At 41.7% G+C, this 26,319-nt stretch overlaps 1 protein-coding gene across 5 annotated transcripts in view; it reads right to left on the minus strand.

Annotated features, from left to right (window-relative positions):
- Nucleotides 1-25,875, minus strand: part of LOC121553513 (bifunctional heparan sulfate N-deacetylase/N-sulfotransferase 2) — a 175,234-nt gene extending 149,359 nt beyond the window's left edge. For all 5 annotated transcript variants that reach the window (XM_041866665.2, XM_045211600.1, XM_041866666.2 and 2 more), the window contains exon 1: nucleotides 25,736-25,875. The gene's annotated coding sequence lies outside the window, so the exon portion shown is untranslated. The remainder of the gene's footprint in view (nucleotides 1-25,735) is intronic.
- Between the last annotated feature and the right edge of the window lie 444 nt (nucleotides 25,876-26,319).

Genomic DNA, 26,319 nt, shown 5'->3' on the forward strand with positions numbered 1-26,319 from the left:
CACTGCCGTGCCCGCTTCACGACTGTGCGGGTGGGTGTGGACCATGATATGTCCTTAGTGATGTGGATGCCAAGGAACTTAAAGTAAAGATCCACCCATATTGAATGTTATATTGTTTTTGTGCATTTCTGAGCGATATTCTATCAATTCCCTGGGTCAATTCATGTTGTTATCATGTGTATCTGAGATATTGCTGTTCAAGCAGGCAGAAATTTGGCCGGTATGACACATCATTGAGACAGCTGCTCTCACTACACTGGAAGTTAATAGGAATAAGACTTTTATAATCGGGAAAACCTCTATCATACACATTTTTTGCGATATTCCTACCTTGAGAAATGTGTAATTTAACAGAGGGTCTAACACATTTCTCCTATTTGTCTGCCTCTTCAGTCCAGGGTGCATTGCATGCCGCCGTTGCGAATGTCAGACTCCACTCTGTGCGGCACATTGATCTGCAGGTTGAACATGGTGAGATTGTAAATTCATAAATTGATTGCTGTAAAATTGCCTAAGCAAACTGCACTAACTAGCTAATGCACATGCTTTGATATTGACTTTGGTATTGTGTAGCTACGTTTGCTTGCTAGCTAGCCATCCAGCCCAGAGAGAGCATTGCATTGTGAGTTTTGTAGTCGACTTGAGCTGCAACAGATTTCCACAACGATTTTCACGTTGCTACCAACCTTATAACGACAAAATGAAACATTGGTTCACAAAAATATTGTTCTCACAGTAAATTGGAATGAGTGGATTTGCGTGGATTTTTCCTTTAAAATCTCTCGACCCGCTCCACAACAGCCCTGTCGATGTGGACGTACTGTCCCCTCTTTCTCCAATTGTGCACATTCAGCTCCTTGGTCTTACTGATGTTGAGGGAGAGGTTATTGTCCTGGCACCACACATCTAAGTCTCTGACCTCCTCCCTGTAGGCTGACTCATCACCGTTGGTGATTAGGTCTACCACTGTCGTGTCGTCAGCAAACTTGATGGTGTTGGAGACCCTGTTCACCCACGCAGTCGTGGGTGAACAGGGAGTACAGGAGGGGACTAAACACTAAGACTCCCTGCGTTAAAGTCTCCATCCACCAGAAACACTGCCTCTGAGTGAGCGGTTTCTTGTTTGTTTATGGCCCCATACAGTTCGTTGAGTGCCAGAGTGGTGTTGGCTTGTGGAAGGATGTAGACTGCTGTGATAATTACAGATGAGAACGCTCTTGGTAGATAAAAGGGTCTCCAGCTTACCATGAGGTATTGTATATCAGGTGAGCAAAAGCTCGAGATTTCCTTCACACTTGAAGCAGCACACCAGTTGTTATTTATGGGGGAAAAACACACTGCATCCTATTGTTTTCCCCGAAGCCGCCATCCGATCCTGCCACTGCATGGAGAATCCACTGAGTACTACATGAATTGAGTCATCATCCAGCCACGTTTCAGTAATATTGCAGCTTTTCATGTCTATGATAGGAGACTCAAATTAAGCTCATCCATCTTATTCTCGAGTGACTGGACATTTGCCAATAGAACGGAGGGGAGCACCGTTCGGTTTTCTCTTCGCCTCAATTTCACTAGGATTCCACCTCGTCTCCCTCGTTTACGCCTGTGGAGTTTTGGTAGCACATGGAACAAAAGGATAAGGTCCTGTAAGAACAGGGGAACAGCTGAGTTGTATTTGAAGTCGAAATCAAGGTTAGTAACTGTCGATCTGATGTCCAGAAGTACTTGGCGGTCATATGTGATAATAGCACAACCTTTCTGTACCAAAAAAAAGTAAAGATGCTCACAATAAAAGTCACTATATAGCAAAGTTGGGTTGGAACTCATAAGATGTCGCCCTTCTCCGTCAGCGCCATCTTTCCAATTTGCAGTCTACTAATTATGTTCCGGGCCCCTGACCATCAGCCTGCGGCTGAATCTAGTTGATGATCCCTGCTATAAGGAGTATAATGACACCAATATCTTGTACGGTTCACGGATCGTAAGGTCTCCAACCTTTTCAAGCATGAGCTACTTTTTTTTAAATGTAACATGGTCGCTAAAATTTTTAAGCTTTCATATAGGATCCTTGGTGTACAAGAGCTGGGTTTTCTGTCAATATACCTGGCAAAATAATGGTTAATAAACAACTAAGGAGGACCCATAAAATTATCTTTAGTATTTTCCTGAATTCAGTTGGGTTTTCTTTTCCCTGTTTGTTTTAAACCAGTTTTTTACTCTCAATAGAGAAACAACGAAAATGGATGTTCTAAGTCCAAGTCAATGCTTAAAATAGCAGAGGACCAATTTTGAGGTCTGGAAAAAAACAGACTTTTTTGTGTAATTCCCCTTTAAGAAGAGAGGAATGTATAGGTCTTGCAATGTTTCTGTTAGGCCTACTGCTGCAGCACATGCCATGGAGTTTGCAAAACAATGGCCACCCAATTGATACAAATAATCATGATACATTTGTCAAGTAAGCCAAAGACAGACAAGGGCAATATTGCAATTAAATTGGCAGATAGTGTTACTTTTGGCTTTTTAAACCAATAGCGGCTAACCAGGGGTGGAATGTCAATGTGGCGTATACATACATATACATTTGTGGTCAAAAGTTTTGAGAATGACACATTCATTTTCACAAAGTCTGCTGCCTCAGTTTTTATGATGGCAATTTGCATATACTCCAGAATGTTATGAAGAGTGATCAGATGAATTGCAATTAATTGCAAAGTCCCTCTTTGCCATGAAAATGAACATTATCCCCAAAAAACATTTCCACTGCATTTCAGCCCTGCCACAAAAGGACCAGCAGACATCATGTAAGTTATTCTCTCGTTAAACACAGGTGAGAGTGTTGACGAGGACAAGGCTGGAGATCACTCTGTCATACTGATTGAGTTAGAATAACAGACTGGAAGCTTTAAAAAGGAGGGTGGTGCTTGAAATCATTGTTCTTCCTCTGTTAACCATGGTTACCTACAAGGAAACACGTGCAGTCATCATTGCTTTGCACAAAAAGGGCTTCAAAGACAAGGATATTGCTGCTAGTAAGATTGCACCTAAATCAACCATTTATCAGATCATCAAGAACTTCAAGGAGAGAGGTTCAATTCTTGTGAAGAAGGCGTCAGGGTGCCCAAGAAAGTCCAGCAAGCACCAGGACCGTCTCCTAAAGTTGATTCAGCTGCGGGATCGGGGCACCACCAGTGCAGAGCTTGCTCAGGAATGGCAGCAGGCAGGTGTGAGTGCATCTGCACGCACAGTGAGGCGAAGACTTTTGGAGGATGGCCTGGTGTCAAGAAGGGCAGCGAGGAAGCCACTTCTCTCCAGGAAAAACATCAGGGACAGACTGATATTCTGCAAAAGATACAGGGATTGGACTGCTGAGGACTGGGGTAAAGTCATTTTCTCTGATGAATCCCCTTTCCGATTGTAAGGGGGCATCCGGAAAAAAGCTTGTCCGGAGAAGACAAGGTGTGCGCTACCATCAGTCCTGTGTCACGCCAACAGTAAAGCATCCTGAGACCATTCATGTGTGGGGTTGCTTCTCAGCCAAGGGAGTGGGCTCACTCACATTTTTGCCTAAGAACACATCCATGAATAAAGAATGGTACCAACACATCCTCCGAGAGCAACTTCTCCCAACCATCCAAGAACAGTTTGGTGACGACCAATGCCTTTTCCAGCATGATGGAGCACCTTGCCATAAGGCAAAAGTGATAACTAAGTGGCTCGGGGAACAAAACATCGACATTATAGTTCCATGGCCAGGAAACTCCCCAGACCTTAATCCCATTGAGAACGTGTGGTCAATCCTCAAGGAGGTGGGTGGACAAACAAAAACCCCACAAATTCTGAAAAATTCCAAGCATTGATTATGCAAGAATGGGCTGCCAAACAGGATACAAGAGGAAAATATAAAGATCCAGTCCATTAAAAAAATTGGAGGCCCCTTACACTTCAGTGTTGTGATGCAAAAATTCTAGCAAAATGTATAGCGCATAGAATTAAAAAAGGTATTGTCTGACATTCATTCTAAAATCAGACAGGTTTTTTACATGGGTGATACATTGGAGATAATATAAAGACAAGCACTGGAAACAATAGAACACTATGAAAAATCTGGGAAACCAGGCCTACTATTCATAACAGACATCGAAAAGGCATTTGATAAAGTACGACTGGGGTTTATATATAAATGCCTGGAGCATTTCAATTTTGGACAATCTCTTATGAATTGGGTTAAAATCATGTATAGTAACCCTAGGTGTAAAATAGTAAATAATGGCTATTTCTCAGAAAGTTTTAAACTGTCAAGAGGAGTGAAACAAGGTTGTCCACTATCGGCATATCTATTTATTATTGCCATCGAGATGTTAGCTATTAAAATCAGATCCAACAATAATATCAAGGGATTAGAAATCCAGGGGTTAAAAACAAAGGTGTCATTGTACGTTGATGATTAATGTTATCTTTTAAATCCACAACTTGAATCCCTCCACAGCCTCAGAGGATCTAGATACATTTTCTAACCTCTCTGGATTACAACCAAATTATATTACGTATTGGATCACTAAAAAATAAAAAATTTACATTACCATGTAGTTTACCAATAAAATGGTCTGACGGTGATGTGGCTATACTCGGAATACATATCCCAAATGAAATAAATGATCTCACTCCAATAAATTAATAGAAAGTTAGCAAAAACAGATAAGATCTTGCTACCATGGAAAGGTAAATACCTGTCAATTTGTGGAAAAATCACCCTGATTAACTCTTTAGTATTATCCCAGTTTACCTATTTGCTTATGGTCTTGCCTACGACTAGCGAACAGTTTTTTAAATTATACGAGAAATAAATATTCAATTTTATTTGGAACGGCAAGCCAGACAAAATTAAAAACGGGCCTATTTATATATTGAATATGAATTCGGAGGACAGAAATGATTAAATATTAAAGCATTAGACCTATCACTAAAAGCTTCAGTCATACAAAAGTTATACTTAAATCCGAACTGGTTCTCTAGCAAATTAGTAAGATTGTCTCACCCAATGTTCAAGAATGGCATTTTTCCCTGTTCAGATTACAACCTCTCACTTTACGTTATTTGAAAAGGAAATAATCTCCCAAATATCACTATTTCTAAAACAAGCCATAGAAAGTTGGTTACAATTTCAATTTAATCCTCCAGAAACGACAGAAGAAATAATGCAACAAATATTGTGGTTAAACTCAAATATACTAATTGATTAAGTAAAACATATTTTTTGACAATGTTTAAAAAAGGTATAAATTATATTATCGGTAGGACTGGTGGAGTTGTCGTACATGCAGCTAACAAAAACATATGGAAATGTATGCTCTACCCAAAATTACAACCAAATAATAGCAGCATTACCGCAAAAATGGAAAAGGAAAGTGGAAGGGGGAAAAAGTAAGGAACTTGTCTGTCAGCCTTGCATTAAATAATATAATTGGTTAAAGAAAATTGTGATAAATAAAAAAGTATACCAGTTTCATTTAAAGACCAAAGGATTGACAGCCGTCCCATATAGATTCCAAAATAGTTGGGAAGAGATTTGACGTACCGATTCCATGGCATAGTGTTTATTAATTGATACGCAAAATGACGCCGGATTCAAAACGTATACTTTTTCAATTTAAAATTACAGTGGGGAGAACAAGTATTTGATACACTGCCGATTTTGCAGGTTTTCCTACTTTTTAATAATATTAATTTAATATGCCATTTAGCAGACGCTTTTATCCAAAGCGACTTACAGTCATGCGTGCATACATTATTTTTTTTTTGTGTATGGGTGGTCCCTGGGATCGAACCCACTACCTTGGCGTTACAAGCGCCGTGCTCTACCAGCTGAGCTACAGAGGACCACAAAGCATGTAGAGGTCTGTAATTGTTATCATAGGTACACTTCAACTGTGAGAGACGGAATCTAAAACAAAGATCCAGAAAATCACATTGTATGATTTTTAAGTAATTAATTTGCATTGTATTGCATGACATAAGTATTTGATACATCAGAAAAGCAGAACTTAATATTTGGTACAGAAACCTTTGTTTGCAATTACAGAGATCATACGTTTCCTGTAGGTCTTGACCAGGTTTGCACACACTGCAGCAGGGATTTTGGCCCACTCCTCCATACAGACCTTGTCCAGATCCTTCAGGTTTCGGGGCTGTCGCTGGGCAATACGGACTTTCAGCTCCCTCCAAAGATGTTCTATTGGGTTCAGGTCTGGAGACTGGCTAGGACACTCCAGGACCATGAGATGCTTCTTACGGAGCCACTCCTTAGTTGCCCTGGCTGTGTGTTTCAGGTCGTTGTCATGTTGGAAGACCCAGCCACGACCCATCTTCAATGTTCTTACTGAGGGAAGGAGGTTGTTGGCCTAGATCTCGCGATACATGGCCCCATCCATCCTCCCCTCAATACGGTGCAGTCGTCCTGTCCCCTTTGCAGAAAAGCATCCCCAAATAATGATGTTTCCACCTCCATGCTTCATGGTTGGGATGGTGTTCTTGGGGTTGTACTCATCCTTCTTCTTCCTCCAAACACGGCGAGTGGAGTTTAGACCAAAAAGCTCTATTTTTGTCTCATCAGACCACATGACTTTCTCCCATTCCTCCTCTGGATCATCCAGATGGTCATTGGCAAACTTCAGACGGGCCTGGACATGCGCTGGCTTGAGCAGGGGGACCTTGCGTGCGCTGCAGGATTTTAATCCATGACGCCGTAGTGTGTTACTAATGGTTTTCTTTGAGACTGTGGTCCCAGCTCTCTTCAGGTCATTGACCAGGTCCTGCCGTGTAGTTCTGGGCTGATCCCTCACCTTCCTCATGATCATTGATGCCCCACAAGGTGAGATCTTGCATGGAGCCCCAGACCGAGGTTGATTGACCGTCATCTTGAACTTCTTCCATTTTCTAGTAATTGCGCCAACAGTTGTTGCCTTCTCACCAAGCTGCTTGCCTATTGTCCTGTAGCCCATCCCAGCCTTGTGCAGGTCTACAATTTTATCCCTGATGTCCTTACACAGCTCTCTGGTCTTGGCCATTGTGGAGAGGTTGGAGTCTGTTTGATTGAGTGTGTGGACAGGTGTCTTTTATACAGGTAACGAGTTCAAACAGGTGCAGTTAATACAGGTAATGAGTGGAGAACAGGAGGGCTTCTTAAAAGAAAAACTAACAGGTCTGTGAGAGCCAGAATTCTTACTGGTTGGTAGGGGATCAAATACTTATGTCATGCAATAAAATGCAAATTAATTACTTAAAAATCATAATGTGATTTTCTGGATTTTTGTTTTAGATTCCGTCTCTCACAGTTGAAGTGTACCTATGATAAAAATTACAGACCTCTACATGCTTTGTAAGTAGGAAAACATGCAAAATCAGCAGTGTATCAAATACTTGTTCTCCCCACTGTATATAACATTCTTGGTACCAATAGAATGTTATTTATATGGGGGATACAATCTTCCCAGCTCTGCAGATTTTGCTGCGAAGAGACAGAATCATTAGATCATTTGTTTTGGTACTGTCCATTTGTAGCTTGTTTTTGGACACAGGTCCAGGAATGGCTAAAGGATTGCAATATTTACCTGGAGCTAACCCTGCAGATAGCACTACTGGGTGATCTGAAAAGTCATAGTCAATCGATCAATAATATAATAATACTTTTAGCAAAAATGTTTATATTCAATTTACGATCGGTAGAAACAATGAGAATAGAAAGGTTCAGAACTTTTGTAAAACATCACAGTACAGTTGAAAAATATGGCAAATAGAAATCCAATATGGATGGTGTTACAAGATAGATGGGAGGTGTTGAATGGAGCTGAAGGATGGGACTAATAACAACAACTAATAACAAGATAACTAATGTAAAGCATTCTGTGTCCATAATAAGTATATAGGTTATAGGTTGAGAGCTTTTGTGAAAGAGCACAGTTAGAAAGATATGGCATATAGAAGCAAACATGATCATTGATGCCCCACGAGGTGAGATCTTGCATGGAGCCCCAGACCGAGGGTGATTGACCGTCATCTTGAACTTCTTCCATTTTCTAGTAATTGCGCCAACAGTTGTTGCCTTCTCACCAAGCTGCTTGCCTATTGTCCTGTAGCCCATCCCAGCCTTGTGCAGGTCTACAATTTTATCCCTGATGTCCTTACACAGCTCTCTGGTCTTGGCCCTTGTGGAGAGGTTGGAGTCTGTTTGATTGTGTATGGACAGGTGTCTTTTATACAGGTAACGAGTTCAAACAGGGGCAGTTAATACAGGTAATGAGTGGAGAACAGGGGGGCTTCTTAAAAGAAAAACTAACAGGTCTGTGAGAGCCGGAATTCTTACTGGTTGGTAGGTGATCAAATACTTATGTCATGCAATAAAATGCAAATTAATTACTTAAAAATCATACAATCTCTCACAGTTGAAGTGTACCTATGATAAAAATTACAGAACTCTACATGCTTTGTAAGTAGGAAAACATGCAAAATCGGCAGTGTATCAAATACTTGTTCTCCCCACTGTGTGTGTGTGTGTGTGTGTGTGTGTATGTATGTATGTATGTATGTATATATATATTTGCAAGAGAAAAAACATATGGGGGATTGGAAGTGATGCAGACAATTACATTGATGGAAGTTACAATCTATCTGAAATATTAAAGCTGATCTACCCACTAAAAAAAAAAAGTCAGGATGTCAGTCAGGATGTGACCCAGAAGTTAATTGACAGCATGCCAGGGCGGATTGCAGAGGTCTTGAAAAAGAAGGGTCAACACTGCAAATATTGACTCTTTGCATAAACTTTATGTAATTGTCAATAAAAGCCTTTGACACTTATGGAATGCTTGTAATTATACTTCAGTATACATAAGTAACATCTGACTAAAATATCTAAAAACACTGAAGCAGCAAACTTTGTGAAGACCAATACTCCAATATGCTGTACCTGCACCAAAACGCCGGTATTTTCCTCCTATAGCTTGGAAATCCCTGACTGATCAAAACTCGTTTTCGCATACCCTCTCGTCTCTCTGCAGCAGACATAATGTGCAATATATTTGGAACATGAAATCGCATCGAAATACATATAGAATCATGAGAATCGCAAAGGACAATGTCCCAATCAGAAGGGGTAGTTATTGTAACAGAATAGGCCCAGTGGTAATGATATTCATTTAGCCTTCACATAGGAATAAATACCCTTTAGCATCTTTTCTTTTACCTTTCCAGGGAGGCGGAGAGAGAAATCAGCAATGAAAGACAATGCTACAAAAGACAGATGCTTTTGTCAGTATTGCACTGCACTGACGAGAGTCTGTAAAAGATGAATGCAGAGACATGAGAGCAGTCCTATTGCACATTTGGAAGAGCAGCATTGAGGTGTTGTATCTGGATCCAGTTCCTTAAATCAAATAACATTTTATTTGTCACATACACGTGTTTAGCAGATGTTATAGCGGGTGTAGCGAAATGCTTGTGCTTCTAGCTCCGACAGTGCAGTAATATCTAACAATTACACAACATATACCCCAATACACACAAAAAAAAGTAAGGAATGGGATTTATGAATATATACATATGGACAAGCAATGACAGAGCGGCATGGACTAAGATACAGAAGAATATTATAGAATAGAATGCAGTATATACATGAGATGAGTAGTGCAAGATATGTAAACATTATTCAAGTGACTAGTGTTCCATTTCTTCAAGTGGCCAGTGATTTCAATAGGCAGCAGCAGCCTCTAATGTGCTAGGGATGGCTATTTAACAGTGTGATGGCCTTGAGATAGAAGCTGTTTTTCAGTCTCTCGGTCCCAGCTTTGATGCACCTGTACTGACCTCGCCTTCTGGATGATAGCGGGGTGAAGAGGCAGTGGCTCGGGTGGTTGATGTCCTTGATGATCTTTTTGGCCTTCCTGTGACATCGGGTGCTGTATGTGTCTTGGAGGGCGGGTAGTTTGCCGCCGGTAATGCGTTCGGCAGACCGCACCACCCTCTGGAGAGCCCTGCGGTTGTGGGAGGTGCAGTTGCCGTACCAGGTGGTGATACAGCCCGACAGGATGCTCTCAATTGTGCATCTGTAAAAGTTTGTGAGGGTTTTAGGTGCTAAGCCACATTTCTTCAGCCTCCTGAGGTTGAAGAAGCTCTGTTGTGCCTTCTTCACGACACTGTCTGCGTGGGTGGACCATTTCAGTTTGTCGGTACGCCAAGGAACTTGAAGCTTTCCACATCGACGGGACCGCAGTGGAGGGGGGTGCACCCTCTGCTGTTTCCTGAAGTCCACGACCCTCAGCCAGGTATATTTGGGGATTGCCTGATGCAGAAATGTAAACTAAACATTTCAGTTATGTTAGGCTTTCACTGGGGAACATAGGCCTAGGTTTCTTTTGAGCGAAGCATGAGTGTAAGGTTCTGATGCTCATGCTGTGAACCTGAGATGCACCCTTCCGCAGTATAAGATCTCTTGAAGGCAGACAGAGCCCACTGAGGAGATTATTAGCTTCTCTAATCTAACACTGCTGCTTCAAAAACAGTTTTTTAACTCCCTTTGATCTCTCATTTACAGCTAATTGAATCAACCTTCCAGTTCTTCAACCTAAAGGCAACAGCATCCTATTGCCCTGCTCCCCTCAAGCCCTCGCCAACGCTGGTACACTGATTAACTCTGGTCTGCAGAGTGCCTTGCTTTCATTAAAACATGCCTGTTCAGCTCGGCTGCGTGACACAGCTTACAAAGAGCTGAGGAGCGTGAAGCTTGTAATAACTATTTACTCATCAGTAGTAGTTCATCAGAGGGGATGTGTGGGCGGGGTGAAATTATCACCAACAATGTTCTCGAAACAGTTTTGGGCAGTTGAGCCGTCAAGTGGGAATACTGCTCATTCCATACTATTATCTTAGGCAAATTATGAAACCGCTCAGCCATTTCAGAGGCACGTCCCCTCCTCTTGGCACAGGCACAAAAGACTGGAGTGCAACTCCCTCCCCCTGGCTCCAGTGCACAGACTGTACAGAGTCTAACTGCTTGGTGGCAAGGCACTCAAACATTTGAGAGCTCTACAAGCACTTACCTATGGAGGGTTGCCATCCAGGGTTGTCACAATCGGAGCGTGAGACCGCAGTTTCTCATCCTGAATCTAGCCGCCATTGCTGCCTATCAACAGGTTTTCCAGGTTAAAAGCAGCAGTAAGACCTACTGATCTCCATCTTAATGGAAATTAATTTTTTATAAGAAATTCATTCACTACAGTATGCGTCAGACTGCAGTATCAAGAGAGGCAGTTCTCTTTAATTTAGCCTACAGAGTATGTGTCTGTCTGCCCACGTTGTTGATCTCAAGAAGCTGACTACACAGCATGATCATTACACAGGTGCACCTTGTGATGGGGACAATAAAAGGCCACTAAAATGTGCAGTTTTGTCACACAACAATGCCACAGATGTCTCAAATTGAGGGAGCGTGCAATTGGCATGCTGACTGCAGGAATGTCCACCAGAGCCGTTGACAGAGAACTGAATGTTCATTTCTCCAACCGGCCTCACAACCGCAGACCACGTGTAACCACGCCAGTACACCCCTATTCACGTCGACGGGACCGCAGTAGAGAAGGTGGAAAGCTTCAAGTTCCTCTGCGTACACGTCACTGGCGATCTGAAATGATCCACCCACACAGACAGTGTGGTGAAGAAGGCGCAACAGCGCCTCTTCAACCTCAGGAGGCTGAAGAAATTTGGCTTAGCACCTAAAACTTTTACAGATGCACAATTGAGAGCATCCTGTCGGGCTGTATCACCGCCTAGTACGGCAACTGCACCGCCCACAACCGCAAGGCTCTCCAGAGGGTGGTGCGGTCTGCCCAACACATCACCGGGGGCAAACTACCTACCCTCCAGGACACCTACAGCACCCAATGTCACTGCCTGTTCACCCCGCTATCATCCAGAAGGCGAGGTCAGTACAGGTGCATCAAAGCTGGGACCAAGAGACTGAAAAACAGCTTCTATCTCAAGGCCATCAGACTGTTAAATAGCCATCACTAGGCGGCTTCCACCCGGTTACGTAACCCTGCACCTTAGAGGCTGCTGCCCCATATACATAGACTTGAAATCACTGGGCACTTTAATAATGGAACACTAGTCACTTTAATGTTTACATATTTTTGCTTTACTCATCTCATATGTATATACTATATTCTATTCAACTGTATTTTTGTCTATGCCACTCCGACATTGCTCGTCCTAATATTTATATATTGCATTATTTCACTTTTAGACGTGTGTATTGTTGTGAATTGTTAGATATTACTGCACTGTTGGAGCTAGAAACAAGCATTTCGCTACACCCGCAATAACATCTGCTGAAACGTGTATGTGACTGGTAAAATGTGATTGGACCTGCACATCCGGCTTCACCTGCGGGATCGTTGGAGACGAGCCACCCGGACAGCTAATGAAACTGAGGAATATTTCTGTCTGTAATAAAATGTCTCCCGAGTGGCGCAGTGGTCTAAGCTGTGCCACTAGAGATCCTGGTTCGAATCCAGGCTCTGTCGTAGCCTGCCGCGACCGGGAGACCCATGGGGCGGCGCACAATTGGCCCAGCGTCGTCCAGGGTAGGGGAGGGAATGGCCGGCAGGGATGTAGCTCAGTTGGTAGAGCATGGCCAGAGTGACTTACAGTTAGTGAGTGCATACATACAAATTATGTATGCACTCACTAACTGTAAGTCACTCTGGATAAAAGCGTCTGCTAAATGACTAAAAATGTAAATGTAAATAAAGCCCTTTTGTGGGGAAAAACTAATTCTTATTGGCTGGGCCTGTCTCCCCAGTGGTAGGGCCTATGCCCTCCCATGCCCACCATGGCTGCGCCCCTGCCCAGTATTGGGAAATCCATAGATTAGGGCCTATTGAATTTATTTCAATTGATTTCCTTATATGAACTGTAACTCAGTAAAATCTTTGAAATTGTTGCATGTTGCGTTTATATTTTTGTTCAGTATACATTTGAAAAAGTCTAATAAATCCATTTAATATAGCCTACACCATCACAATAAAGCCATTATTTATTTTACGCAGGTCTAAAGAAACATTATATGAAGAAAATGTAGCCCATTTCAGAAGAACAGAATAGCATATGCCATAAGGCTGTGGGCTACACTAGTTAATTTAGCAGACAAGACTTGCTTATCATTCCTGTGGCATTATATTATAAGAATACAATTGAACATATCTGAATATAATAGAAAATATATTTTTACTCAAACAATTTCAGAGGGAGGGTGAACATGTGGCTATTATGTGTTGAGCGGTTAACAAAGTGATCATTTGAAACAGGTCCTCCTATATGCTTAATTTAGAGTTATTTATGCAACGTTAGTTGTGATACAAACCTTAGAATGTATTACAAATCAAAACATATAGCCTAAGGCTGCATGATGCGAATAATGAGGATTTGAAAAAAAAGTTGCATGAAAGGCATGCGCTCTGCTCCGTTTCTTGCACAGGCTGCACACACTTCAGTCTCTCATTCACAATTTGACAAGCACTTCATAATTCTCTCACCCATCAGACTATTCTCAATTTAATCTGGTCTTTACATATAGCCTACTAAAATATGTGGAATTATTTTATTTATTTAGAATTGCCCCCCAAAAAACAAATCATAGGTAGGCTACACTCGAATAGCGTCTGTTTCCATACGAGATTGCGCACTGACTGGGCTTATAAGAACGTTTCACTAGGCTCTGTAGGCTATGAGCTCTCCAACCCTGTTCCAGGGGTCCTAGGCCTATAAGTTACGCTTACGAGTTATTTGGCCACTTTAGTTGTGATACAAACCATATCAAAACAGGCTACATGATGCATGCACGACTATGATTTGAAAAAGTCACCAAAAAATGCATACGCCATTTCTTACCCGATTGGACACGCTGGGCATCATTTACAGGTGATAATATTCTCACCCATCAGACTATTCTTAATTTAATCTAGGCTTTACATTTCCTAAATAAGTGTGAAATTAGTTTTGATTTAGAATGGGCCATTATCACGCACCTGTCAGAACAGGGAGAGAAAAAGACAATCCGTATGCACTTCAATAGCGAATGGAGGACCCTTTCCCCGCAGTTCATTTTCATGCCAGCCAGGTAGGCTTCTCCGATTGTAAAGTGAAGCAATGTGCTTAATATTAGGAAAGCTTATAGGAACACTTATTTCATTCCATACATCAACCAGCTTTGAGGAGCTGGCTCTTGCTGCGCAACAGGTGATACTATTCTACTCAAACTCAATGCCAGGGCTCTCATGAAGTGTTTGATTTGCGATTGCATTTGCATTGATGTCAGAGTGATTAGGGGGACAATAGAGCGCTGAGTACCAGGCCATTAGCGACGGCCGTTAGTAAGTTTAGCAGGCTACTAATGACCATCAGCGGCATCAGAGCGCAGTTTTGGAGAAGCGTCATTACCGTGACTGAACGGTTACATGGAATTTGACAGCCCTACTCATACATTCTTCCCCTGCCTTGACTGTGCGAAACCATTGTGATGAGCTAAGGCCAAGCACACCGTTATACAACCCCCTGCTCCGAGGTACGTAGGTACCTTTGAGCAGATTTACATTTGACATTTTAGTCATTTAGCAGACGCTCTTATCCAGAGCGACTTAGTTAGTGAGTGCATACATTTTCACTGGCCCCCCCCGTGGGAAACGAACCCACAACCCTGGCATTGCAAGCGCCATGCTCTACCAACTGAGCTACAGAGGACAGATGAGACCTTTAAGGTTTCAGTCGTGATCGTGTAGCTCAGTCTTCTCTTCTCAATTCATAACCTGACCGGCTCATGAATACCATCTGATCTCCATCTCTAAATGCCACAAGGCTGTCCATGCATACTTAAAAATTTTAGTTTTATTAGGAAATCATATAAATAACATTATTAACATGCTGTAAAGGCACTGACAATATAACAGTCAGTGCATATAGCCTAGTAGTGCTGGAGCAGAAAAACAGGTATCATGGCTCTAGGACCGGGGTGTATTACTGCACACTGAGCCATTTACTGTTAGATGTGCACAGCGGTTAGGGATGTATATCTATCCCTTTCAACATGATTCGATTAGAGCCCGTCCGATATGGTTCTTTGGGTCCGATACTGATTCCAATTTTTTGGGGGACAAAACTTACTGATACCGATATCTGCAGATACAGTATACTGTTTTACAGCGGGGAAATGAAAGTAATTTTCCCACACTGAATTCTCATTAATTGCCATCCAAGAGTAATTGTCCAATAACTTTGCTTCAAATGATTTCATGCATTGTGACAATAAAATGGCACATCATGAGAATGGCTGCAAATGTTCAGATAAGTATGAGATTCCCTTTTTTCCATCCTATTTATTGAACATCGGTTGAATTGATCGGCCAATACAGCGGTAAAAGGCCAGTATCTGCCGATAATATCAGTGAACCAATATATCAGTCGGGCTCTAGATTCGATACATGGGCTCCGATACGTTTTAGTTTTAAACGATTTGGTGCAGTTCGGTTTGATTAGAGAATGAATCGATGCGATTCAGTGCAATACGACGCACTAGCCTAACATTTCTTGCATAAACACATTCATTTTCCATTCTAAATTCAAATCTGCTGCTGATGGAGTTCATGAGCTGAGCCTCTCTGTGCTGGAGCTGTCAGAGCTGTGTGTGTAAAATTATTTATGTACTATACTGCACAAAAATAAATGCAACAATTTTACTTACAGTTCATATAAGGAAATCAGTCAATTGAAATAAATGAATTCTGCCCTAATCTATGGATTTCACATGACTGGGCAAGGGCGCAGCCATGTGTAGACCTGGGCATAGGCCCACCCACTGGGGAGCCAGGCCCTCAAAACTTGGGACATCTGTAGCATTGTGTTGTGTGACAAAACTGCACATTTTAGAGTGGGCTTTTATTGTCCCCAGCACAAGGTGCACCAGTGTAATGAGTGCTGTTTAATCAGCTTCTTGATATGCAAATGAGAAATGCTCACTAACAGGGGTGTAAACAAATTTGTGCACAAACGTTGAGAGAAATAAACTTTGTATCTTTCATTTAAGCTCATAAAACATGGGACCAACACTTATATTTCTTTCAGTATACAGTGGGTAGAACAAGTATTTGATACACTGCCGATTTTGCAGGTTTTCCTACTTACAAAGCATGTAGAGGTCTGTAGTTTTTATCATAAGTATACTTCAACTGTGAGAGATGGAATCTAAAACAAAATTCCAGAAAATCACATTGTATGATTTTTAAGTAATTAATTTGCATTTTATTGCATGACATAAGTATTTGATACATCAGAAAAGCAGAACTTAATATTTGGTACATAAACCTTGTTTGCAATTGCAGAGATCATACGTTTCCTGTAGGTCTTGACCAGGTTTGCACACACTGCAGCAGGGATTTTGGCCCACTCCTCAATCCAGATCCTTCAGGTTTCGGGGCTGTCGCTGGGCAATACGGACTTTCAGCTCCCTCCAAAGATTTTCTATTGGGTTCAGGTCTGGAGACTGGCTAGGCCACTCCAGGACCATGAGATGCTTCTTACGGAGCCACTCCTTAGTTGCCCTGGCTGTGTGTTTCAGGTCGTTGTCATGCTGGAAGACCCAGCCACGACCCATCTTCAATGCTCTTACTGAGGGAAGGAGGTTGTTGGCCAAGATCTCGCGATACATGGCCCCATCCATCCTCCCCTCAATACGGTGCAGTCGTCCTGTCCCCTTTGCAGAAAAGCATCCCCAAAGAATGATGTTTCCACCTCCATGCTTCATGGTTGGGATGGTGTTCTTGGGGTTGTACTCATCCTTCTTCTTCCTCCAAACACGGCGAGTGGAGTTTAGACCAAAAAGCTCTATTTTTGTCTCATCAGACCACATGACCTTCTCCCATTCCTCCTCTGGATCATCCAGATGGTCATTGGCAAACTTCAGACGGGCCTGGACATGCGCTGGCTTGGGCAGGGGGACCTTGCGTGCGCTGCAGGATTTTAATCCATGACGCCGTAGTGTGTTACTAATGGTTTTCTTTGAGACTGTGGTCCCAGCTCTCTTCAGGTCATTGACCAGGTCCTGCCGTGTAGCTCTGGGCTGATCCCTCATCTTCCTCATGATCATTGATGGCCCATGAGGTGAGATCTTGCATGGAGCCCCAGACCGAGGGTGATTGACCGTCATCTTGAACTTCTTCCATTTTCTAATAATTGCGCCAACAGTTGTTGCCTTTTCACCAAGCTGCTTGCCTATTGTCCTGTAGCCCATCCCAGCCTTGTGCAGATCTACAATTTTATCCCTGATGTCCTTACACAGCTCTCTGGTCTTGGCCATGTGGAGAGGTTGGAGTCTGTTTGATTGAGTGTGTGGACAGGTGTCTTTTATACAGGTAACGAGTTCAAACAGGTGCAGTTAATGCAGGTAATGAGTGGAGAACAGGAGGGCTTCTTAAAAAAAACGAACACGTCTGTGAGAGCCGGAATTCTTACTGGTTGGTAGGTGATCAAATACTTATGTCATGCAATAAAATGCAAATTAATTACTTAAAAATCATACAATGTGATTTTCTGGATTTTTGTTTTAGATTCCGTCTCTCACAGTTGAAGTGTACCTATGATAAAAATTACAGACCTCTACATGCTTTGTAAGTAGGAAAACCTGCAAAATCAGCAGTGTATCAAATACTTGTTCTCCCAACTGTATGTAGGCACCTGATCTGAGCCGTAAGGGAGACTAGGCATCTACCACCCCACTACTATCAGATTGGGGGGGGAAATGTAGCCTGTTTTTTTGTCCCCCCACTTTGTTTCTGAAATCACTGTCACCCACTAATTAACTTGTAATTTTTGCAGATTAAGTGTTTGAGCTAGTAATGTATCAATATTCATCGTTCACAAATTAGCTATGACATAGCCAATGAATATATAGCACAACTTTGGATTCACACAGCCCAGCCCCCCCCAAAATCAAATGGTTTTGACCGTTTGGAAGTTTAGTGAGCTTCTTTTCTCCTTCCGCTTTGGCCATGCAGTACACCTCGCAAAGTGAATGCGGTCCTCATTATGAAATTATCAACTTTACCCTGTATATCTAAATGTATTTCAGTGAATTGTTACATGTATATCAGTGAATCATTACATCCCTAACAATGGTACATTACATTTCAGGAAGGCATTGAGATGATTATGTTTATTAAAATTGAGCATTCTGCTGCTCTCCATCCCTTCTGTGTCAGCAATGAGGAAATTCTGAGGTTTATTCCATAGATAGCATAGGGAAGTTGGGTCAGGTCTGCAAGTTAAGCATTTCAGTCATTTCAGCATTTCAGCATTTTTAGTCACACCCACTCTTATCCTACATGCTTCTCAGAGGAAGCCAAAGCTGAGAAAACACCTGGGCCGCCATTCTTAAAACACTCACCAAGGACAAAACAGAAGGGATTCAAGACGCACTAATGGGCAGTCAAGCTATTAACGAGTTTCTGAAAGTGTATGAGAGGGAGTTGCAATTGAACTGATGGTAAGTCATGCAAGAACACTGTCAATGCCTCCATGGATCTTTCCGAGCAGGAGACCTATTTTACTACTGGAGGAATACAAAGGTCCCCAACACTCTGAGGCACTTCCGAGGTAACTTGTAAATAAAACAACCTACTACTCGTGTTTTAACACACACCTCAACTACACCCTAAAGGATCATCATTTAAAATCTCCTGGTCCCTCCTTCTCAACCACACTCCAATGACTGGGAGACAGGAATGTGGGATATAGGCCTTGCACATTATAACATGACCTATTTGGAACTAACAGACTCTAGAAAGTCTCACTTTCAACCACAGTTCATAATTTGCAAGGAAATAAAAATGATATGTTAAAGAAACTCCAGCCAGTGTATATCAGATGTAGCTAATTAAGGCCCTACAGGCCTACAGTGGAGAGATCCTCCCCCCGCCGTGCTCTGACTGCAGCCCAAAGCCCTCTTGGCAGCCCTGATATTAAACCACTGCAGCATCATTAATTCAACCTATTGACCCTGGCTGCTGTGTGATCCCTGCGGCGTATGCATCTCACACAGTGTATATTAATAATAACAGAAGCTGTTAAGGTAAGCACATATTGATCCTGGCTGTGATTAAGATAGAGGGGTCAGGGACTGTTCAATCTTGCTTTCTAATGGGGTGACTTCACACGGCTCCACCTCCCTGCCCACCCGGGTTTCTCATGTTTGAAAAGTGTTTGTTCCCTGACCTGATAAATGTCACAGGGCTGACAGGAGGATGTCTGGAAAAGGACTCTGGTTTTCCCTGACACACACACACCACTGTCATTGCACTTCCTCAGCTGTCAGCGAAATCAAGGCGTGCAGCTACTCACTTCACCACCCTTAAATCAGAGTCATCTAAACTGGACATGCATCTTTGGCTGACGTCTTCAAGGTCATTCATGCAACAAAGCTCTAGCTAAAAAAATTTAAATATCCTATGATCTAGAAAACAAACATTTATTGAGTTTCCAAACACACACAATGGGGATACCCTTCATTGCACTGCCTGATTCTGAATTCCAAAGTCATACACAGGATGTTTGATCAGAATAGATATATAGTATTGACCCATTGAACAACCAAGTCTGAAATCTGAAAATGACCAAGTAAGGACAGTCAATTTAGGAACCAAAATGAAATTCCAATACCAATTCCAATGTTCATAATTTAAAAGCAATTGGAATGGAATTGACGCCAACCCTGGTGACTAATTCCTGTTGTTTCAAGAGATAAGACTTGTGAAAAGAAATGTCTGCCCAAATCTCTAAGCCGGACATTGAGAGCAGCCTCAAGCAGACAAACCATTAGCATTTCCTCCCTCTGCGTTGCTGCGATAGTGTTTAGGAATTCAACCCCTGCCAACATCATTCTCCCATTTTCCAGGGAAGGAACAAGGTTTGATTCAATGTCCTGAGATCTGCACAAAATCCTGTCTCAGAAACTGAACCCTTCAGTTCCTAAATGTCAATGCAACCCTGCATCAATCGCAAGGCCCAACTTCCAAGTAGGCGGGTATAAATGTTATTAATGTACTTCAATTCCATCGTAACCACCACAAATCATGAAGTCAGGGTTGAATGAGGCAATTAAATACCAGCTCCACATTTCTTGTGGCTTTATGCCTTTACTCTAGGCACCAATTGCCAAAGTATAAATATAAAATCTAAGCATAAACATCAGGTGCACTTCACTTGTTGGACTAAAACTCCGGCAGAGGAAGAAATGTCTGCTCTCAAACTTACTTATATGAAACTATTTAAATGATGCAGCAAATAGAATGGGAGAATACAATCTAAATCAGGGAAGGGCAACTGACGGCCCGCGGCCACCCTTTTGAAGGTCCTCGGATCAGCACCCCCCCCCCCCACCACAAAAAAGGAACTCAGTCGGGGTCTCAACTTACTGTTGAGTTAGAATACACAAGGTGCAATTTCAAAATGTGGTTGCGCATCAGTTTTTCCTCTTGTTATGTCAGTCACTGATAGTCAGTCAATTAGCCCGTGTCAGCTACAATGTTTTAGATTACTAAATTAGCTGGCCGCTAAACTATCTAAACTCGTTATCATGGTTGAATTACCGGCCGGGGGGGCCCCCATTGAATTTGTTAGTCTGGCTCCATCAGATATCATATTGAAACCTGCAAACATTTCTCTTCACCCTACGGCAAAATCTGTAGAATTGCATGAAATTTGTTATAAAATTGCAAAATCTTCTCTCCACCCCAAGGGAAAATCTGTAGAATTGCAGAAAACATGCTATAAAACTGCAAAATTCTCTCTACACCCCACGGCAAAATGTGTATAATTGCACGAAATTAACTAAATCAAATGGCCCCTCATGAGTTCAGATTATTTTCAGGTGGTCCCCACCCCCATCAAAGTTGCCCATCCCTGATCCAAATGCTTGCTGATGTACATTAATGGCAAGAAAATAAAAATCTTCCAGCAAAGTACCCATAATATTCTATAACATGGGTCAAATATGCGCAAAACAGATGACAAAAACAAAACTAGTTTTGCAAAGTCCATTTTAAACTTGTGCTGTGGGAGATGGGGTTTGTCCAGTGCCACATTAAATAATAATAATAACATTAAAAAGGGAAAGCTAGCCCTGTTCCACTTTCAAAGGCCTAGTTTAATACCCTTCATGCAGAAACTCTCCGTGTGAGAGCCACCCCCAGGTCTCACTCTTAATTATAAAGTGGTTCTCAGTAGGGTTGGGCAATATTTGGGGAGACCTCTTCTACTCCAAATATTACGATATGCTACTCCAAATATCACGATATCCAATATAATCGTTTTGCGACGTTAAATACTCTTAGTATAGCAAAGAAATAAGTCTTAATTTATTTAGACTTCATTTTAAACATATTGATACAGGCTAACTGATAAAATTGCACCGTTCTGATTTGTAAAGTTCAAATAGAGTATAATCTTGCACATCATGCTAGATCAATGTAAAATATTATGTGTATGATTAAATCATACATCGGCCCAGCCCTGGTTCTCAGACATCAGTAATACGCTCAGAGGACAGAAGTCGGCTTGAGCCCACAGCTCAACACTAATTGGGAATTCCACTCAAGAATAAAATGAAACAAGTTGTTGAAGAGGCTCATGAAACAAGGACTCAGCTTATTGTACCAGTCTTTCAAAATACAGCTTTTAAAAAGAGAGTGTTCATTTGAGGTGCAAAATGAAGATGAGCGTGATAGTGAATGTAGGCTACTTTTTACATGCATTGTGTAAGTGCACTTTGGGAACAGATACATTCACTCACTAGCATTTAGGGATGTTAATGGTTAACCGTTAATCGGTTAGCAGCTGAAAATATACTGAACAAAAAGAAGCGCAATATGTAAAAGGTTGGTCCCATGTTCAATTTTCCATATGCACAAAGAGCTTCTCTCTCATTTTGTGCACACATTTGTTTACATCCCTGTTAGTGAGGATTTCTCCTTTGCCAAATAAATCCATGCACCTGACAGGTGTGGCATATCAAGAAGCTGATTAAACTGCATTATCATTACACAGGTACACCTTGTGCTGGGGACAAAAGGCCACTAGAATGCGCAGTTGTCACAACACAATGCCACAGATGTCTCAAGTTTTGAGGGAGCGTGTAATTGACATGCTGACTGCAGGAATGTCCACCAGAGCTGTTGCCAGAGAATTTAATGTTCATTTCTCTACCATAAGCCACCTCCAACGTCGTTTTAGAGAATTTGGAAGTTTATTCAACCGGCCTCACGTGTAACCACGCCAGACCAGGACCTCCACATCCGGCTTCTTCACCAGCGGGATCGTCTGAGACCAGACACCCGGACAGCTGATGAAACTGAGGAGTATTTCTGTATGTAATACAGTCCTTTTGTGGGGAAAAAACGTATTCTGATTGGCTGGGCCTGACTCTCCAGTGGGTGGGCCTATGCCCTCCCAGGCTCATCCATGGCTGCGTCCCTGCCGAGTCATGTGAAATCCATAGATTTGGCCCTAATTTATTTATTTCCTTATGAACTCTAACTCTGTAAAATTGTTGCATGTTGCATTTATATTTTTGTTCAGTATATATTTGACCGTAATGCTTATCGGTCTATAGGGCAATTTGCATAATGTTGTGCAATGAAATAGGCGCGTGTGTATTTTCGTTAGTCGTCATGCATTTTATTTATCACACGCGCACAGAGCTTAGTTTGAGGAGCGGAAAAGCCTACCTACTGGAATGAAACCTGCTTTTGTAAGCCCAGTCATTGCACAACAAGTAACAATTCTAAATGCAATCGTGTTAAAAATGTTGGTTTCCACGATTAAATCAGCAAATTGGATGTAGTCTATCACAGTGCCATCCGTTTTGTCACCAAAGCCCCATATACTACCCACCACTGTGACCTGTACGCTCTTGTTGGCTGGTCCTCACTACATATTCGTCGCCAAACCCACTGGCTCCAGGCCATCTATAAATCACTGCTAGGCAAATCCCCTCCTTATCTTAGCTCGTTGGTCACCATAGCAACACCCACCCGTAGGATGCGCTCCAGCAGGTATCTCTCACTGGTCGTCCCCAAAGCCAACACCTCCTTTGGCCGCCATTCCTTCCAGTTCTCTGCTGCCAATGACTGGAACGAACTGCACTAACTCTTATATCCCTCACTAACTTTAAGCATCAGTTGTCAGAGCACCTTACCGATCACTGCACCTGTACACAGCCCATCTGAAATTAGCCCACCCAACTACCTCATCCCTATATTGTTATTTCTTTTGCACCCCAGTATCTCTATTTGCTCATCATCTCTTGCACATATATCATTCCAGTGTTAATACTAATTGTAATTATTTTGCTACATTTGCACACACTGTATATATATTTTCTGTTGTATTTTTGACTTTATGTTTTGTTTTACCCTATATGTAACTCTGTTGTTGTTTTTATCGCACTGTTTTGCTTTATCTTGGCCAGGTCGCAGTTGTAAATGATAAATTGTTCTTAACTGGCTTACCTGGTTAAATAAAGGTGAAATAAATACAAATTAAAAGAGGAGCTATTTTTATTTCCCAATCTCAACTAGTAAAGCGCGCCTCCCATTCGCATGCATAGACTATAGCCTGCCTACCGTTAACTATCAGCGCGTCACCCACCACTTTGCAATGTGAGCTTGAGGCAGTATAATTGCTTGAAACCTGAACATTTTACTTTACTTCAAATAATGGAGGCATGTCTTACCTTGCTTCAAAGTAGCCTTGCGAAAATCCACCCACAGAAACGTGGAGGCCATTATTTTAATAAAGACTTCCTCATGCCATTAACCAGCATTCTATTGGTTTTCATATCAACTTTCTTTCGTTGTCTAGAAGCCAAAAGGACAATATTTGTCATATTAGCAACCCATCAAAGTAGTTGCTATTAGATTTCCTCTTTCTACATTTCTAACGGAGATGTTCATATCTCTCACATATGGAACTGCTCGCATTAGGTGCGCAGTTTAGAACTGTGCTTTCAACGAATTGCATTTGGGCAAATGTTTGAAAATGACGTTTTATTAGCTGCTTCAGTACAGGAGTTGCTTGTTCAATAATAGGCTATAGACTTTTGACTGTAAGACGATAGGTTTGCTATTGTTGAATTTTTCTATTAAGCTGTTAATTAAAAACGGCAGGTTCTTTTATGCATGCAAGGTATCAGAGAGGATGAGGCGAAGCGAGACGTTTTACTCTCGCCAAAATAAGTCCAAAGAGTTTCTATGGACTTACTTTCGGCCTACGCTTGTCGCCTGCCTTCCCGCCTTGGTCGACTCCCATTGTTAGGGCGGAAACATACGCGTCTCTTCATTATATACAGATCTCTGATTCGAAAAAATTTAACTGTTTGTTGACCGCTTAATGAGGGTCAGTTACTCCGCTGCAAAATTGATCGAAATTTTCATCCCTACTCGTATTACATTACTTATCAGGACATATTCAAAACAATGGTTTCGAGCCTATCAAGTTAACACTGCTTATCAGAGCAAACATCACTGAACACCAGGGTTGATGTGGCTCTTTCTGCCATCTAAACCAATCAATGGCGGCCACTTCAACCTACTAACCAAAGATCATGTGGTTCCTTGTACAATTAATTATTTAGGAGTTGCCCCTGTCCTGGCAAACCCTCTACCACCACCTCCACAATGCTACAGAGTCAAAATGTCTGGAATACTCTGCATGATTATGCTAGTTGAGTGTTAACATGATGGTTTAAGTATGGCTAACCAAACCTTTACATATTATCTGATACCTAAGGAGCCATTTTACATTTTATTCTGGTTTATTAATGTAAAATGTTAACCGCAGAAGGTATCCAACACTGAACTGACAAATCAGATGAACCAAAACAACAAGCTGACGTGGGAACACTAAACAAGAAATCCATTGCCTTCGGCCAGTGCCTGAAACACCAGGCCAGGAGACATATACTGTACGCATTAGTTAACACTATAAAAACATTTGATAATGCATAGTTAACAGTGCAAAGGTCAGTGCAAGTTAACGTTTGCTAACGCGTTACAGAACAATGAGCCAGATCATCTCGCGCCATCTAAACCCCAAAACGCGTGAATGTAAAATAAAAAACCTTTCAAATGTATATTGGATATATATTGGATACAAAAACAATACTGTCATTCATTCGTCAAACTATAGTTAACTACTGTTACATTCTATAATAACGATGATCGCTACTAACGTTAGCTAGATAACGTTACTGGTTATGGAAAAACTTTTTCATGCAACACAGTCCGCCATATGATTCACCACTAACTAGCTAGCCGCTTAAGAGGTTAATAGAAGCTAAGCAAAGAATTTCAGCATCTCTTTAGACCGACTAGTACCAACAATAAACACATGCTGCTGGAATTGAACAAATGGTATGTTTTCTTCATAGTTAAAACGTTACTACTGACGTGAATACACATGTCCACGTCGTTCACTTAAAATTCAAATAAACAAATCAACAGGAAAATCCTCAGTCCCAACTGGCAGTGAAATATAGCTAGCTTGCGAGGTTAGCCTACCGGCTAACTCAGTGTTGCACACATTCAATGGGCTTCAAGTTAGAGGACAGGCAAAATATTCAAAGTAAAGATGGTGTTAAACTTACCAAGGTACGTCTTTGAAAGACAGCTATCCACACGAAACGCACAATGACAGAAAATATGCAAATGTTTAAGTTTCAAGTCTAGTTGACAGCATCGCTCATGAATCCGCCATCTTCATTCAGCAATCGATGCATTCTGCTGAAACTCCGGAATGAACCATACATAGCGAGGAGGAGGGAAATTTCTTAACAGTGGACATCCAAACGTTAATTTTCTGGGAAAGTGACTCTGATCGCAGGAAAATCATTGAAATGACCCAATTTGAAACATAATTGTTTTGGTATTTTAAAGGTAAAAGCAGAAAACGGACAATAAGATTATTAATGCTTGGTTTTTAACCCCCACAACACTGATAGGTTTGATGATACCCTTGTCCCAACAGAGAACACCCCTTAGCCCCTTTCAATTTCACAGGTGCACAAGGGGCTATAAATACTGAACAAAAATATAAACGCAACATGTAAAGTGTTGGTCCTATGTTTCATGAGCTGAAATAAAAGATACTAGTAATTTTCCATATGCACAAAAAGCTTACCTCTTTCAAATTGTGTGCACACATTTGTTTACATCCCTGTTAGTGAGCATT

This window comes from Coregonus clupeaformis, chromosome 37, assembly GCF_020615455.1.
Source record: "Coregonus clupeaformis isolate EN_2021a chromosome 37, ASM2061545v1, whole genome shotgun sequence".
NCBI classification, from domain to species: Eukaryota; Metazoa; Chordata; class Actinopteri; order Salmoniformes; family Salmonidae; genus Coregonus; species Coregonus clupeaformis.